At 36.6% G+C, this 18,274-nt stretch overlaps 1 protein-coding gene across 1 annotated transcript in view; it reads right to left on the reverse strand.

The window, feature by feature from the left end:
* Nucleotides 1-18,274, reverse strand: part of nrm (neuromusculin) — a 209,187-nt gene that overhangs the window by 161,714 nt on the left and 29,199 nt on the right. Inside the window, 1 exon segment of the mRNA XM_068293654.1 lies at nucleotides 1,741-1,810. The gene's annotated coding sequence lies outside the window, so the exon portion shown is untranslated.

Consider the following 18,274-nt stretch of genomic DNA (forward strand, 5'->3'; position numbering starts at 1 on the left):
CTCTCTCAAACCGAAGGAAAGTTTTCCATGAGGATTTTGATATTATACCTTGAGTATTGTAATTATTTCTTTGAGTGCATAAATCTACAACACACATGTTCATATGTTCCTATATACATATACGTGTATACATATACATATATTTGTATTTGGATTATATATACTAGCTCTCATATTTATATTTATTATGCCCCGTGTGTGTGTGTGTGTGTGCACAGGGGAAAAAGAAAACAATTTGAATGGAAAACGAGGCGAACAAACAATTTGCCCCTGCGGCGTTGACGTTGAAAACGACTTACGCAAATGAAAGTTGGGCGTAGCTGGAGGAGAAGAAGCTCCAGTTCCCTATGCTATTTGGGATAAGCAGGAGAAGAAGAAGAACCAGCGTAGAGCATGGAAGGTGAACAACAAACTGCATATGGAAACTACAAAGGAGAAGTGAGGGCCTGAAGCTAGCAGCTAGCGTTCTACAAGTTGTTCAAGTCCAAGCCAAAGTGGAAGCCATGGCCAAGTTTCTTGGCCCCAGTGCAAAGTCCTTTCTAGAGTTTTGCTACTTGAGTAGGAATTGCGTCAATATGGCGAGTATAGAGAGAAGGGCAGAGAGGAGGGAAAGAGAGATTTGCCACCATTCCCGCATCTACAACATAGTATGTGTGTCATGTAGGTGTAATGTGTTTGCATGTGTGCGTGTATGTGTTTGTCTGTGTCTGTGTGTCTGTGTGACAATGTCAGTCGTGCGTGGCCAATGCTCAACCCCATCCCTAAGAGTGCTCTATATTTGCCAATTCACGTTATAAACTTGTTTTCAATTTCAAATTCAAATCCTGTCCCAAGAAAAGGAACCAACTCACAGTAGCAGAGCATGGGGCACGGGTATATGTACATTGATGGGGGCATGGGGCAATCTTTACAAAGTCGCTTCAAAAGTTGCCTGTGCGACTGAGAGCGCGTTATGCAAGAATCTTGTTTCCTTCTCGCTCGCATAATGGCTGGACGTGTTCTAGTAAATTGCTTCACTTTTTCCACATTTTGATCGTTTCATTTTCATGTGCGTGTGTCGCTTTTTTTCCCCCCTTCATCTGCTACTTCTTTTTTTGCATTTTCTTTTTGTTGCTCTTATATATATATATATATATTTTTTTTTTTTTGCTTTTTTGAGTAGAATTTTCATGCGGTAAAAGTTTTGCGAAATGGAAAAAGTTTTATAATAACCAAACCATGTAGTTATTAGAAGGCGCTGGGACAGAATCTTTGGTCCACTTGTAATTTGTAGGAATTAGTTGGCATAGATAAACGTTTCCTTCTTGGAACCGCATCCCTAGACCGACCCCCCGCAACCCCCAAACTCTTATATAGTAGTTATGGTTCATTTTTTGTGGGTTTTCTTCTCTCAATATATATATATTTTTTTTTTTTTTTTTGGTATGTCTATGGGTCAGTTGTGTGAAAGTTTTTGGGCGAAAAATTGCAAGTTTTCTTCTAACAAGCGTAGATGAAAAATCGAAACAAGTGAAACGAAGAAAATCTCATGCTTTTCATTTTCTTAATTTACATCAACTAGTAGAAGTTTTTTTAAGTTTTAGCATGAGCTTGAGTTCTTATAAAAAGTTTTCAATAATTTTCAAAATGAAATACAAAAGTCGACACGCACACACAAACACACACACATGCACACATTTTATTTGGCATTTCTTCAAGCATAAATAAATGAAATGAGATAAAGAATGAAGTTTTTAATACCTTATTGTTTGTGTATTGAATGTTCAAATCCTTTTTTCACCTCTCTGACCACCGCAAGAAATTGCCGTAACTGCAAAAAAAAAAAAAAAAAAGAAAAGGAAGAAAGTAAAATAGAGAAATGCATTTCATTTGAGAAATGTTTTGAGCCCCCAAGAAACAAAAATGTAGATGAATTGAGTGTAAATAATGCTCAACAGAGTCTTAAATATCAAATACAAATATTTGCCCTTCAACACACAACACACACACACCAAGTGGATAAAGCTTAAATCAAAATTTGCACAATGCTGGTAAAATTGAAAATTTAAGGGCAAAAATTTAAGCTCTCTGTGCCAAAAATAAAATGAACCAAGAAAAGGTAAAAGTAAAGGTGATTTTTTTGTTGTCTCTTTTTCTTTCTCATCCACCTAAAACCGTATACAGTTCAGTTGAGTTCAGTACAGACCTGAAATGCGGTTACTTAGCCCAGGCACGCGTCTGGCAGCCAACCCACCCAAACCGACTTGAAATCTTGATGAAATTTTCAGCAACAATGTAAAAATTTCTTCTTACACTCCTGCGATACTAGCATACGATACACAAATTCCCAAAGTGTGAAAGCCACTGAGGAAGACAGAGACAAATACACACAGAGACAGAGACAATTGAAAGAGATGGCGATAGATAAGAGAGAGACTCCCCTCAAAAACGACATTACTGAATATTTTGAGGCCGACAGCAGGCAACGAAAATTTCAAAGCATCTTTAAAATACTTTTACCGTAGATGGCCAAATTTAATAACCATGATTGAGCATACCAAAAAAACTGCAAGTGCCTCTTCTTATATTTAAATCTAAACGATTGGAAAATTAGCTACAAATTTCGCCACCTCTTTAATATTTCTATCCACCATTCTTGTGCCCTCACTCTGTGTATTTGTATGTATGTATGTACGTTCTAAATTTTCTTTCAGGCAAAAAGGTGGTCACATTTTTGTGTGTCACTTTGGCATTTTTGGTATTTTATGCTTTCAGCCTAAAGCGAAAGGCTAATCACTGGCATGCAGGAGAATGGAAATTCGAGGCAAACAGCAAATACTTGGCATTGTGCAAAATCTAAGCACAAATAGGTTAAAGAGTTTAGATTATTGCAAATATAAATTAGATTCCTCACATAGAATAAAGCAAATAAATTAGATTAGAATGTTAATCGAGTGTTAACAAGATCACTTGATTAATTTGGAATTACAATTAAGTCTAAGCTTATACCAATCATAACATATTGTAGGTTCAAATGGTATTTTCAACTAATAATATAAAATAAAGTAAGAAGTAAGTGATTAATGATTAAATTAAGCAAGAATAAGCTTACTTATAAGCACTCAAACTTATACCAAAACAATCAGAGAGCCTGGCGATTCTTTAACCTGGCATACCAGGTGAAACAAAAATGTTGGGAAACGTAGCGGAAGTGCACCTTTACATTTGAAGGTGACTCAGGACTCTGGATTTTATTGTATGTCAACGTCCACTGAGAATCATCGAAACAGTTTACAGGTTTTGCTTCCACGATTTTGCTGGCACACATGGGTTAAACTATAAGTTTACTTTGACAACCAAGCAAGCAAAAACAATAAACTACCAAAACAAAACAAGTTTTTGTTCGGATGAGACTATGTACTTGTATATTTGGTTAGATTCTCATTTCATTCAACTTGCTTTGGGTACATTTTGAGTCTTTAACCTCTTAAATAACAATTTAAAAGTCATAAGCAAAGTCTGCAGATAAAAAAACTACTTAATTACAAAAGTAATACAATTGAACAAGTCTAAAGAACTAACAACTCTTGTTCGGTTAACTAAATAAATAAATATTCTACAAAAGTGTATTAGCTAAATTTGAAAAAAAAAAAATAATTTAAATTACTTATTTGCATATATACATAGCTAAATAAGCAATCGATGTATACCAAATTGAGGTTAAAAATCTTTTGTGGATTTTCCGGAGCTATTTGGTGGTATTGGTGAAAATGGTTACCGCAAAACAATTTTGCCAAGGTTTCAACACACTTTTAGTTGGCAATTTCAACGCCAAAGATTGTGCCAACCAAATGTTCACTCTCAATTGAATATTTATGGGCCATAAACACCTAACTCTATAAATATATGCACACAAATACATACATATATGGGAAATAAACCGCACAAGAACTAAACTATTTTCATTTCGGTTAACAGAGGCATATAAAACGACATTTTAACATTTACCCTCGATCCCTTCGAGTCATCCATTCACGTCGACTTAATCGCTTCTATGCTTTAAATCATTAACATTGCGCATACGCCACGTGTGGCAACTATACACATACATATGTATGTATGTAGTTGTAGGTAGGTAGCAAGGTAGCTAGCTATGAGGTTCCTCTGTCAACTAACCGCTTAACCAAACGTACACACACACACACATATGCATATACATACATACTCGCACATGCAGATGAACATCAAATGCTGTGTAAATGTCACAAGCAATAAAAATCTTTTCTAGCTCCTGAATCCCATCCCATCCCATCACAGCCCAAACCAACCAAACTCAACCCAAACTAAACCAACCCGTCGCAGTTTGTGACGAGTGGCAGTCGTTAAGAGTTCCATCAGCACAGCGACAAACAGTTAACCAGAGCACACATTTCCTTTGCCCCAATCCTCCAACCGAACGCATCACCCCCTCTCTTCTCATCGTTCACTTTCCACGCTCTGTTTTTTTTTTTTTTTTGTCGTTGTCCTTGCTATTCCTGTTGTTGTTTTTGGCCCTGGCTGGCATTTGAAATTGTCGTAGTTTTCGCATCTAATTGTGAAAATTTTTGGAAAACTGTCAAATTTTCAGCAATTGCCAAACCACAGGCTCGAGGTTTTTTGGGTTGCCATCCATCTAGCCATCTAGCCATCCAGCCATCCAGCCAGCCATCTAGCTAACCACGCCCCTAGCATATACGCCCACGTAACTTTATTACGCGTGCAGCACGTAAAATTTTACTCTAGACTTTTACTTTTTCTCAATGCGTTGACTCTCGCGCGACTCTCACTGTGTGCTAGTGTTAGTTTTTTTTTTTTTTGTGATTTGTATTGCTGTTTTTTTTTTTTTTTTTTTGTGAAAGGTTTTACAGTTGGTAGAAGGTGGAAGTTTGGTGACTTGCTGGCTTGTTGGCTGGGTTGGCTTTTAATGGCCGCCAGTTTTATAGTTCTCTCAATTTGGAAATGAAAATAGTTTTTGGCTTTGATTTATGTGGCCACCGCTAGTACTTTTATGACCATTCAATGTGTCGAAGAGGAGGTAAAAGAAACTAAAGCATTTGAAGGTTCTAAACTTTAATGCAGATGTCTCACTTTTCCTACATGGATGGCCACAGGATGAGTAGGGAAAAAATCAAAACGAAAAAGGGAGGGAAACAAAAAACGAGAGAGCGAGACAACAAGAGCAAAAGGATTTACATTTACCTAAGCTCTAGAGATGATGCCACCAACGCATCATAAGAAGAGCAACTGAAGCTGAAGCTAAAGCTGAGCTCAACTGTCAGTTGAGTTGCGTGTCGTGTCGTTTTGTATCCTGACAAAACGGAAATGGCAGCCATTACAACGCAGCTAGGACGAAACTTTGACATCTTTTTACGTCTTCTAGCTCCTACTCCTGCTATTTTTTGCTTCTCTTTCTTCTTCAGTTTGTTCTCGTTCTTTAGCTGGCTTACATTTCATCTAGCGCTAATGATAAGAAAACAATTCAACAACAAGAACTCGACAAAAACAAAACAGAGAAGAGCAAAAAAATGAAACAAAGAGTGAAGGGGAGACATCAAAACGTTAGAAAAAGGGGACCAACTAAAGCAAATGGGCAACAGATATATAGAGAGACAGAGAGAGAGAAAGAGTAAGTGAGAGAGAGATAGAAAGAGAGGGGGGAGAGATCCAGAGCAAAGACTGAAAGTCAAATGCCAGGACATCAGGCAACACTGGCAAGCGCCAAGGACACGTCTGGGCCGTCTGTCTGCTTAGTGCGCATAAATATTGTAATAAGCATGAAAATTACAATTTTCAGCTGCAAAAGGATTCACCCTCTTACTTGGCATTGAAGCATTTTGTAATTTACATTTAATTAGGGGATTTTGTGCAGCAGCGACAAGGATGGAAATTGCAATGCCATTCCCTGCTACGTCTTGCCCTGATACTACCCTGCACTGCCCTGTCATCCACCTAGCTTCTAGGTGTTGCCTTCAGTGCCATATCTCTGTGTTGGCCCAAGTGTATTTGCATAGGGCGATGATGGCTTAAAGTCACTCAAAGGATTTGCCAAGCAGCTATAGAGCTACGGAGAGAAGATGCCGAGTTACTGAAGAACGTGAGGGAATGTTAGGACCTACAGCTTCTGTGTGTGTATCACTTTCCATCTCTCTCTCTCCCTCTCTCTCTCTCTCTCTCTCTTTCTCTCTGCTGTATAACATTGCGTATGAGCAACATTTAATTAAGTGACTTGTACACTTTCTTCCTCCACCTGCTCTACCTACCACCTACTAACCCTTACTTGGCTTTTATAGTTACTGGGTTGTATTTTTTTCTTATCCTACTCATTGCGTGTTTGCCTTGCCTGAATGTAAGTCAGGGGATGAAGAGTGGGGGGAAAATGGGGAGGCACCTGGTTATGAGGGGAAACAGGAAATTAAGTTCTAAGCCGCTTGCCCAATGCAGGAAGAAACGAATGATAGATATATATAGAAAGACTGAGGAGGAGGAGGAGTCAGTGTCGGTGCCAGGGCCTATGCCGATGCAGGGTGTCAGTGTTGGTGATGGTGCTGGTCCTGCTCCTGCTCCTGGTCCTGGTGGTTGGTAAATGGTTGATGTTAGTTGCATATGGAAGCATGTTGAAAACATAATTGAAGGCATTTTGCTTGAAGCTTAAGTGAATTTATTGTGGCAAATGGAATTAGGCTACGACGAGAAGTCGAGCTACCTCTCTAGGCTGCGATTTAAGTTAGTTAAAACGGGAGGGTAAATAAACTAAGCAGCAAGTCACCCTGATGGAATCATATTGAGAGTAGAGTTGAGGCGATGGCCAGCAAATGCCAGAGAGTAAACAAAAATGTGAAAAATCTCTTAACCAAGTCAACAAATCAAAAACTATGAGCAAAGCAAGTTGGTAAAAGTACAAATTCATCAAACCAAACCATAAATACTCTTATATTTGAAAATTCGCAGTCTTCAGAGCCTGTAAATGGACAATAAACATTTAGATTATAATTTTATGTAACACAATTCGTGTAAATTGCCAAGAGCCCAAAACGAAAGACTATGTTTCCACAAGTCTCCAATCAATTGTAGTTAAATAATTAGACAAAAACATAAGTCTCTCACAACTCTCCAGTCACAATTGTTAAGAAAATGTAAACGCAAAATTTAAACATTCAATAGCGACTGAAATTGTTTTAAATTTCGCTATTATCATTCTGTATATATTCTCTGATAACTCTCTGTGTCTATATATACATGCATATACATATATATATATATACATATATACAACGAAAGAAGAAAAGAAAATGGCAGAGTATCCTCCCAGCAGGCACTTAACTTTGACTCCACCCTGACACTTGACTACAATTGCGACTATTAGACAAAGCGTTTGGTTAGGAGAAACAACTTGAAACTGTAGTTTTATCTCCTTTTTCTCTGTTTCTGTTTCCCTTTCTCTTCCTCTTTGCTGGCCATTGTCCATAACCATAAACGATGCGAAAAATGCCGCGAAACACGTGCCAAAGTGCCTACGATTATTGACACTCAGCGGGAATGATGACAAGATGGCCAGAGCAGGGGCGTTGTGCTACGATGCGGCGAGAGCACTACTCGTACATAGCCGCTGCTCATCTGAACTTTTCGTTCTGCTTTGGTTTCTTTTTTCTTTTCGTTTTTTGAAGCACACTTTCTGGGGCGCTAAAACTCAAACATAAACAAAACCGTAAGACAACCAAACCAACCAACAAGAAAATTGCGTTGAAAATTACACAAGGAAATCGAACAAGAACATAAAGAGAAATAAAAAGGAAAAAAACTCGAAAAGTGCCAGGGCAGCAGAAAACAAGAATGTATGGAGAAATAGAAAGCTGAGGGGAAAATGGGGAGTAAAAATAGGAATTGGAGTAGAGAAGCTTAGGGGGAACATTGAAAAGCAGCGTGAACACACATAACACTTGCTAACACGAAGTGTTTGACGTTGACACGCACACACACACTTTCACATATTCGATACATGGTGATACACAATGGAAAAGGCCAACCATTTTGAGTGCTATTGGCAGATTTTTGTTTCGATTCCGATGCTTGTTGATGGCTTGGCCCAGTCGGATGAATAAAAGGAAAGTTGGCGCCTGATGACGACACCAAAGGCAAACAGGAACACACAGTAAACGAGAGAGAAAGAGACAGAGTGAATTTGTGACATGGCAAAAACTTTTCAAATTTAAGCAATGAGAATTTTGAAATCCTAGTATTTATACAAAAATCAAGTAATTAGAGGTTAGCGTCGACGCTGCAATACCCTGCATTCAAAATGGAGAATTTTTTTAAGCAATATCGCTTCCAAATCCTTTGAACTTAGCTACTTTTACATGGGACAGATATAAATATAATTTATAATTAATGTAAATGTTCCTACTATAATAGTGGTAGATCTAGAACTGTTAAATAGGCGTATTTAACTCCATAAAGTATGCTATATTATTATTTTATTTTATCTGGTTATAAAGGTAAAGTGGCAAATTTTAATGAGCACAATAAAAACTCTTCTAGGCTTTTGCATACTTCAAGGGGCATACATTCACGCATAGCACAGTTAAAAGTTCTTAAGAAATCTTTGATCGTTGGTGAAATCTGCTAATAACTTAGACCTAATTTTTAGGTATCTACATATATACAGGAAAGATCATTTGTATTTTATAATTTTAGTTATTTCATGCCGTATAAGATCAAACATGTTTAAATTAATTAACAGAAACAAAGAAATAATAACTCGTATATACATACCTATATACATATGTATGTACATATGTATATTCTATTACTATACTCATTGCTGTTATATATGTAGGTACATACATACATCCCAGATTAACATTAAAGGTAATAAATTTATAGTTTGCTATATCTTTCAGTTCAGTGTGCCTGATAAAGCAAATTTTAAAGAAATTATAAAAGATAATCACGATCCTCAGGGGAAAGTCCACATTAAGAATAACCGTATAATAGTTTCTTCTATTTCTTCTCCTAAAAGTATTTTCATGAATATGGTTTTTCCTTCAGTGTACTGTTGTTTGATTTATTCTAAATGAATTTCAGCAGACCTAATAATCATTTTTGAAAGTTCCTATTCTTGTTGGCGCCAGGGGGCAATCTGTGGAAATAAAAATGCTTTTTGCAACTTTTCTTCGTTTTGCTTTACTAACCATTTTGCCATTTTTCGTTTCCATCTACGTTTGTTCGTCCAGTTTTTTGCTTTTCTTTATTTTTTCTTGGCTTCATCTTGAAGTGTCGCCATCTTTGTCGAACAAACAAAAGAAGTGCTCTCCGAATGAGAGAAGAAATGAAAAGAAACTTGTGTAAACACACAAACGCAACAATTTAAAAGCAATAATTGAAAAAAGCCTTTATGACATTGCCAACAGCGTATAAAAGTTTTGTCAGCTGCACACTTTGCCACGCCCCCACACCAACACATAAACACACACAGACACCCACACACACACACACGTAGACAGAAACATTCGCAGAGACATGACGCCCCTTAGCTAACCGGACAATGGCTTATTAAACGGAAAGTCACAGTTTGGTTTTCTGCTTCTGGGTTTTCTTTTTTTTTTTTTTTTTTTTTTTTTTTGGGCATTTAATGTTTTAGCTAAGCTGATTAAAGGGCAAAAATTTTAGCAAAATGCCATGGCCACGCCCACACCCACACTCATTCATGCCCATATCCATGCCCATGGCGAAAAGCAGCTGCTAAGCTCCGACACGCGTGTGCATTTTGGAAGGGAAGAAGAAAAAGTTTTTTGGCTTTTTTTTTGCTTTTCTGTGTGCTGCCACGCCCACTGATTGCTTTGGTTGATCCAAAACGAACTTGTAGTTTTGTGGCGTTTACCTCGAGGGCAGCAAATATTTCTCGTACATATCGATACAGAGAACTGGGTAAAGCCAACAGGAGACAGAAGAGGAGACGTAACAAAAAGGAAGGAGTAAAAGCTACAGCTACAGAACAGGATCACGGGGAGTCCGGGAAGAATGAACTGAAACTGTTGGGGAGCTGGTTGTAGGCGTTGCCAGTCAAATTTCGCATGTGCGCACCAAATTAGATAGCATTCCAAAGCAATAAAAACTGACAGGATGAAAGAAAGTTCCCATGTAAACGAGTGAATCGAGCAAGTGCAGAGCAAAGTCAAAGTCCAATCCACTTTTCAGCCAAAGGCAAATACCAATGCCGCCGCCCTCTATCCCTCAACTATCTGGACAGAAGAAGAAAAAACAAAAAACCAAAACATCCAAAAGGAATTGGAGAAACAACAACGTAAAAAAAGTTGATTGTAAATAATGGTAGAAGGTTTACAAACTGACTATTTTGTAATTGCAGTGAGAAAGAGCCTACAAAAATGTTGCAGACAAAAAACAAAAAAGCGAATGTATTGCAATTGGTTGAAAAAGGCAAAAATGCAAAGTGGAAATAGAAATCGAAAACGAACTAAATTGTATAGTCCAGTACAGTTGGCTACAAAAACTCAAAGGGAATTCTATAATTTTCAGTTAAACTACAACGCCAAAGCGATTTGTCTTTAAATGTTTCTTTAATCAGAGGGCATAGCATTTAAAACCATTTTGGGTTTGAGTGAACTTAAATGCAGAAATAACAGTGCCTCAAGACAATTTCGAATAAGCCATACAGCGCCTGCTGGTACGGTCGCCTCGTCTCGAAAGATTCAATGTTCATTCGTTTTTAATAATTCACAAAAATTTCATTAGAAAAATTTCGAAAATTCTGATCTGTAACATTGCAAAATTTTAACCGATTTCCGTTATTGTATATTTTAAATAAATCACTATCATTACAATGTCAAAAAGTATTACAATAAACTTGAATTTGTTGATGCTCTAGTTTAGTAATTTTTAGACGTATTTATTTAGAATAAAGTCTTTCAATCCTTTTGATGCCATTTGGAACTTTTTGAAATCGGTTGGAAATGCAGTCTGATGAAAAAAGGTGTGTGGAATCAGCAAAGATTATCTTAAAAATGTCTCTCTTTGTGAATCTGTTATTCTATCAACTTTCGAATCCGTTTGTTTTAAATTCATATATCAGTTTTCCAAGTAGAAAACTTTTAGTTTCTTCAATTTTTATAAAAAAAACTTGAGAAAATGATTTGCAAATCATTCCTACGCATAAAAATAATAAAATACATACATATTTGAATAGATATTTGAATGAAAAGTTCTTATTTTTCATTCCTTTTCAGTACAAATATTACAATTTTATTTTCCAACTGAAAAAACGAGTCGAAGTATAGAGATTCAATCTTTTGCCTAACACTTCAAATCCAATTTGTCTATGGCAGCGCACACAAAAAGTACAACTTTCTCAAGGCCAACAAATAAATATGTACATACATATATGTAAATATCTATGTGTATGTGTATCTGTGTTTGTGTGTGGATTGCAGGTATTGGCAATCAGCCCGCAAACGAAATAGAAAACCCTTTAGCACACACAAAAACCTAGAAGACCCAAAAAAAAAAAAAAAAAAAAAAAAACGACAAAGTTCCTCAACCTAAACCATTTTATATTGCTCTGCTCGTCCCGTACCCTGCTAAAGAACCTTATCTGAAATACGAAAGAGGCCAAACTGAACCACAATTTTTGTTTCTTTCTTTTATATTTTGTTTTCGAGTTTTTTGTGTTGTTGATTTTGGTTTTTTGTTTTTGTTATTTTTTTTTTTTTTTCTTTTTTGTTTTGGATGTAGTTTGGCTGATGAATGTGCGAATCGTGCGCGCTTTAGTTTTTCGGTACACAGGATATGACTTTGAGCCACTTCCGGTTGCTGGTGAATTCAAATTGAATGCTGACTAGTTGGCTGCTCGTTCTCGTCAGTTCGTTGCTGCCTCAAGGCTATTTATGCGCCAGTTACACAAATTCAAAGTCAGTAAACGAAAAATAAAAAAAAAAAAAAAAACATTTAAAAACTTGTAAAACGTAAATTCAATAGTTCTGATAGACTGATAGACAGACATCGACATACAAGAAAGAAAAATGCAACAACAACAAGTTCCTTGCCGACTTCTAATGTACTCTACTAAATACATATATACATATGAAGGATCCAAAGTGTAGTTTTAAAGCTAAGGATAAAATAAATTATTTCCATAATTTTAAGGTTTTGTTTTCGGACTCATCTAAATTCTAAGAACTGTACTTTTAGTTTCTTTTTGCCTTATTATTGGGATTCTAGAATAAGTGATATCTAAAAAGATATACATACATATAACTCAAGCATATGTCAATTAGTAAATAATTATTTTGATATGCCATGTAGCCTAATTTAATAGCTCGAGTGTTAATGGGGGAGTGGCAAAAGTTTTGCATATTCAATCTATTGCTGTTCGCATTCAGGGACTTTCAATCAGTCCCCTAGATGCTTTGTCTGCTGACGTCTGACCATTTTGACTAATATACCCCATTTACCCAAAGGATAAAGGATACACACAATACAAAAACAAAAAAAAAGAAAGAAACGAACAAATTCAATAGTTGTGCAACGAGGCAATTAAGTTTATTGCATTCCATTTTAGGTTTTTTTTTTATTTTTGTTACTGCTTTTCGAGGGATTTCTACTGTTGGTGTTGTTGTTGCTAATTTCAGTTTTAACTGAATGGGCTTGTCAGGGTAAATAGTTGGTCATTCTATACATATTTATTGTGCTTTTGGTAGTTTTTGGTCAAGTTTACTCTTTACACACCATTTTGACCAACAACAATTCCCCCATGCAATTAGAGACTCGAAAATTGTGGCCTCTTGCTGTTGTGTCACTTTATAGCCAACAACAACAACGGCAATAGAAACAACAACAATAACCACAAAAGCTTCACCTTTTTGTTGGGTAAAATTCAATTTAAAACAGCGCCACGTGACCCTCTCACAATTTTAAGAAAGAAGCAAAAGCAGAAGATAAAATAGATGTAGTTATAGGTTTAGGTAGGTAGGCAGATTCTCACTAACATATGCATGTGTTGAATAAAGGACACACGTGTCCTCTCATCCATGAGCTGTATAGCCCGGCCAACCCAATGCTTAGGGGACAGTCAACAAATTGACCTTGACAAAATAATTGAGAGCAAAGAAAACAGAAACAGAAACTAAAATTAAAGTTAACCATACAAAAAGATAGATCTACTAACACACACACACACACTCACGTGTACCAACAATACCGAAAAATACGAACAAAATGACAAAAAAAATATATATATATATATATAAAGCAGTGTGAAGAGAGACGATGACAAAGAAAACTTTTTAATTTTAACACATGCGAAAAGTTTGAGAGGGTAAAATGAGAGATAGAGAAAGCGAACGAAAGAAAGAGTGTGAGAGAGATACAGAGAGACGTTGCACATAAACGGAATAAGTTATTTTTCTCTCGTTGGGGGAATTAAAGCAATTTGTAGCATACTTTTTGGGGGCGGCCAACTCAGGTGCTTTATGACCTGGGCCAGCAGCAACCACAAGCGGACATCACAAATTAATTTCACGCACACACACACACACTCACTCACATGAATGTGTTTAATAAAGTTGGCAAGAGCAGACTCAACTCCTGTTTTTAATGTTTTCCTTCTTCTTCTCCTTTTTTTTATACCCTTACAGCACCGAAAGACAAAAAAAAAAAAGAAAATTTACCCATTAATTTTGCAAAAACCTTGGCAATGCCTAAAATATAAGTGAGGGTTTGACTTGACAACGAAATATTCAATCATTTTCCTACAACTTCAATGTAATCTGATTCAAATAGTATTCATCTAAATCTACAGAATCATTTGTTTTTTTTTTTTAACAATTAGTTCCAATTTTCTTTACATAATCCAAGAAAGTTGCAATTCCAATTAGACAAAGTTGTTCGAACATTTTTTAAATATGCTTAACAACAAAAAACGTGCAACCATTTAACAATTTCACTTTGAAATTTAAAGAGAACAATTTTTTAGGGTATATAAACTTTTGTATACAGTCCAGTTTTATTCTGGCCTTTCAGATTGTCGTTTTCGGTCTTCGGTTTTGTTTTTTTAATTCATCCAGAGACCAGGAGCAAGAATATTTTAACGGGTCGTTTGGTTTTCAGTTTGGAGACCGCAAACAATGTGTGTAGATATACGTGCATGTGTAGGTGTATCTGAGTATGTGTGTGTGAGTGTGTGTGTGTGGGAGGGGAAGGACTGCTGATGAGAATGGAAAACTGTTTTGGTGTGTGCGTGCACTTGCCTCATTTTGAGCTCGTTTTAATTTTAAAGCATTTTCTCTCATAGCGTGCCCTGACTGCATTTTCAATTTGATTTTAGTATAAATTGTAAGCTCCCCTCTCATCACTGCCTCACCTTATTATACATACATACATACAAACATACATATGCATATATGTATGTATGTATATACATGTGTGGATATGTTTTGCCCTCTGGCCGAGCGTGCTAGTTGGCCATTTAAATTTTAATCATTTTCTTGTGTAAAAATGATTTTAATTGTTGTTCAACACATTAAAAAATTTTGTTTCGAAATGTTTCATTTCTTTATACCAGTTTGATGTATAAAAGTGCGCAAGCCACGGGGTCCTGATGGGGAGGGGGAGAATGATTTGAGCTTGGATTTTTGGTTAAGGGCATAATTATTACTCATTTCTCTTTTATATTTAGCATCTTGATAAGTTTGAAAAGGTTGTGTGTGATTTATGTTGTAAAGCGATTTATGTTTTTCCTACAAGGAAGTAATTTTTTAAGATTCTTTTTTAGATTTCTCTGTGGCATTTTTAGGCAAAAGAGTGGCAGATGTGTTCATTAACCAACCGCGTGGCACAGTGGTACAGGGGGGATTGGAGGGTTTTGTGATTGCTGATTGAAAGAACGAAAGATGGTGAGGTGGGGCTTTGCCTCTTTTCATTTTTTGTATTTTTAGTTTTTTTCACTTTGCTTTCTTAATCACAGTTTGTGCTTGTTTCAACAAGTTTTTGCTCCAGCTGTCGGCTTACCTGGATCCTAAGCTGAATTCCCATTACAGCCAAAAGTATGCAGCATAATTTTTAACCTTATGCAACATAAATTTACCATCTCCCTGGTACCTTCAACCACTTATCCAGAAACCTCCTCTGGCAACGTCTACCAACTCATTTCAAGCGAGCATAAATAACAAGCGTGAAAAAACTATTGAAGAGCATAACGAAAGAAGGCGAATGAGAGATGATGGAGACGAGAAGCAAGGAGCAAGGAGGAACAAAGCCAAGGGCAGAATGTAAGATGACTCAAGTGCAAATTTATTTTTCATAAGTAAAGAAAAGCAGAAGAGGACCAAGAAAGTTGCCTCCTCTCCTCACCCCAAAGCCCGACTCTTTACAGTGCCCCTTGCAAAACAGTCAAATTGATGCCTAAGTCAACACAAAAGAGAGGAGGAGCGAGAGGGAGACGAGCATGATAAGGAGAATGGGAAGAAATTGCAGCCCTGGCTGCACTTGATTGTAATGGTATATGTACCTTAGGGCCACCAAGCTAAAGCTTGCTCTCTCTCCAGAGACAAGACCTGCACCTCCCACGCCCTACCCACTGGCATTCGCTTCTGCGTTCCCCTTCTCCAGAATCCTCTGCCTTCTGTCCCTTCAGCGGAATGTAATAAAAACCTGAAGTACGTTTGTTTGATAATCCCATTTTAATATTTATAGTAATAAACGCTTTTACGCGTTCGCACTTCGAGCCAAAAAGCAGAAACGAACTCTGTGAACACACAGGAACAAAAAGAGACAGAGAGAGAGAGAGAGAGAGAAAGGGAAAGAATGATAAAGAAAAACCATATTGGCAGTTGCCTTTTGGCTAAATCCACAGGCGTCTTTTATTAGAACGACTTCTGGTTGGCTGGCAAAAATTCTTATTTATTTATGAGCTCATCAAAAGAAGAGAAAAGAAAAGTAACCTAAACGAGAACAGATGGAAGAAGAGTAAAAGTACAGAAAAAGCAAAAACAAAATTTGGCCAAGACTCCAGGACTTGCATGTAGATTCGATTTGCAGTAGTACTTACATATTTGATTTGTCCTGATTGAGAGACAAAAAAAAATATATATAAAAAAAGGGAGAACTGAATGACAGCGATAGGATGAATATACATATAGATAGATAGAAATGATGCGAACAAGCAATGGCTTTAGCTTTAGTTTTATTCCAAGTCCATTTTTATGCAGTCAATGTGCGAAATGGAACATGGCAAAAGAAGACATAGATATAGACGAAAACGAAAATGACCCACCATTCTATCTAGACAATCCAATTGTCTGGTGTTGCTTTGATTTTCAATGGATAATAGAAAAACACCTTTGAATGCTGTAAATTGCATACACTTGAAAAAAAAAAAACAAACAACAAAAAATATATACAACATCATTTCTTCTATTCATTTTGACATTCATAGCAAAATAAAACTCAAACAATTTTTCCTTTCAATAGAGATCTCAAGTATATAGATGTTTTCTTATATAAGCTTAGCCAATCAAATCATGAATTTTCGAATGTGTTTTCCAGATTTTCTTTATCGTATAAATCAAACTGTAAATCTGTAAACAAGATTAAAATGCTTTTTGCCCAAAAATAAATACCAAATATCCTTGTTCAATCGATACTCTATCGAGGCTTTTTTATGTTCCATTTGGACTTTTTAATTTTGTTCATTCTACTTCTCATTTTACTTGTTAGCTAAAGTTTTTCTTCCTTCTCTTGAAAAAAAAAAAAAAAAAAAAAAAAAAAAAAAAGAAAACGTACAAAAACGAGACAAAAGTTTAATTTTCGCGGTTACTTTGGCTCTTTTCAGATTCCCTCTTACCATCTTTCTCTCTGTCTCGGTGTCTCTTTTTCTCTTTTTGTGTGTTTTAGTGTTTCTTGTGGCGAAAACTTGCGGCGTATTTCATTTTGTAAATAGCGTAAAATGGCAACAGGAAATTGATGCAGCTCTTCTCCTGCATCAGCTGCATTCTATTGTCTGTCTATTGTCGTCGTCGTCGTCGTCGTCGTCGTCGTCGTTTTGGTTGTGGTTCTACACTCTCTGGCAGCGGCAACTTTTCATTAAGCACACCTTAAGGCCGAGCAAATGGACCAAACTTTGTCTTGGCCCTTTCTATACACACACACACACACACTGATACGGTTTGCCTTCAAGTAAAGTAACTCAAACGAAATTCTTTTCTTTACTGGTATTTGGCTATTTCTCTTTATACCCCTTCCTTCATTTAGACACACACACACACAGACACAAACATACACATACACTTGAAGCTGCCTGAGCAAATAAAAAGCGGAAATGAAAATTGTATGCCTGCAAGGAAGAAGAAAAAAAGAGTTTCCCTCCATCAAATAAGTTAAAGCAGCTACTAGTGGTAGCTCTTCTTCTCCCCCTCCACTTCATCTTCATCACCCTCTCTTCTTTATCCGTTTCGCCTTCATTTCCCGCCGACCCTTATTCGTTCACAATGTGTCGCTCTTTTGTTGCTGTTACATTTCATTTGTGTCACGTCTCGTTTCCCTTTGACAATTCTTGCAACAACGACAAAAAAAAAACCTAAAAAAGAGAAAAGAGAAAAATTTGCTCTAAAAAGCTGTGAATGTTATTAGATCCCCCAAACACTAACCTCTCCCACCACCCACTGATAGGGAGAAGCGAGTCCTTTTGAGTTTCGTTTTCCCTTTTTTTTTTTTTTTTCATTTATTTTTTGCTTAAAGCCTTACTTGCACTTTTGCCATTGCTACTTTGCAGCTACTTTGTATCACCTTTCCCCATACAGAAGCAATTGAATTGCCTTTGCCAGTGTACCAGGAGCATTGCCAGGGTCTTTGCCTTGGCAACTTGCAGATTTCATTCAATCAGCGAATGCATTCAGCATGCATTTTATGAGGGCATGTGAATATGAATGGAGTGTCAATTTCGGTTACTTATTGAAAGTGAAATGACTAGAGATTGAATAGGCCAAATGGGAAGTATCAATCAGGCGACCTGGCAACAAGCCAACCAAATCGGATTATGCAATCAGCAATAAAGATAAGTTTTCAATTTTTTAATTTGAATTCTTTACCTTAGCCTCGAAACTTTATTTACAAATCAATTAAACTAGTTAGAGTTTCACAAAGAATTGTGATTGCATTATACATGTATATAGCCTAGATAAATATTTGGTTTTACCTTTGTAATTATACTTTATAAATCTTTCGATCTAATGACAACTTTGCTGATTCC

The sequence above is a fragment of the Drosophila tropicalis genome, unplaced genomic scaffold (genome assembly GCF_018151085.1).
Source record: "Drosophila tropicalis isolate 14030-0801.00 unplaced genomic scaffold, ASM1815108v1 contig_805, whole genome shotgun sequence".
Taxonomy (NCBI): Eukaryota; Metazoa; Arthropoda; class Insecta; order Diptera; family Drosophilidae; genus Drosophila; species Drosophila tropicalis.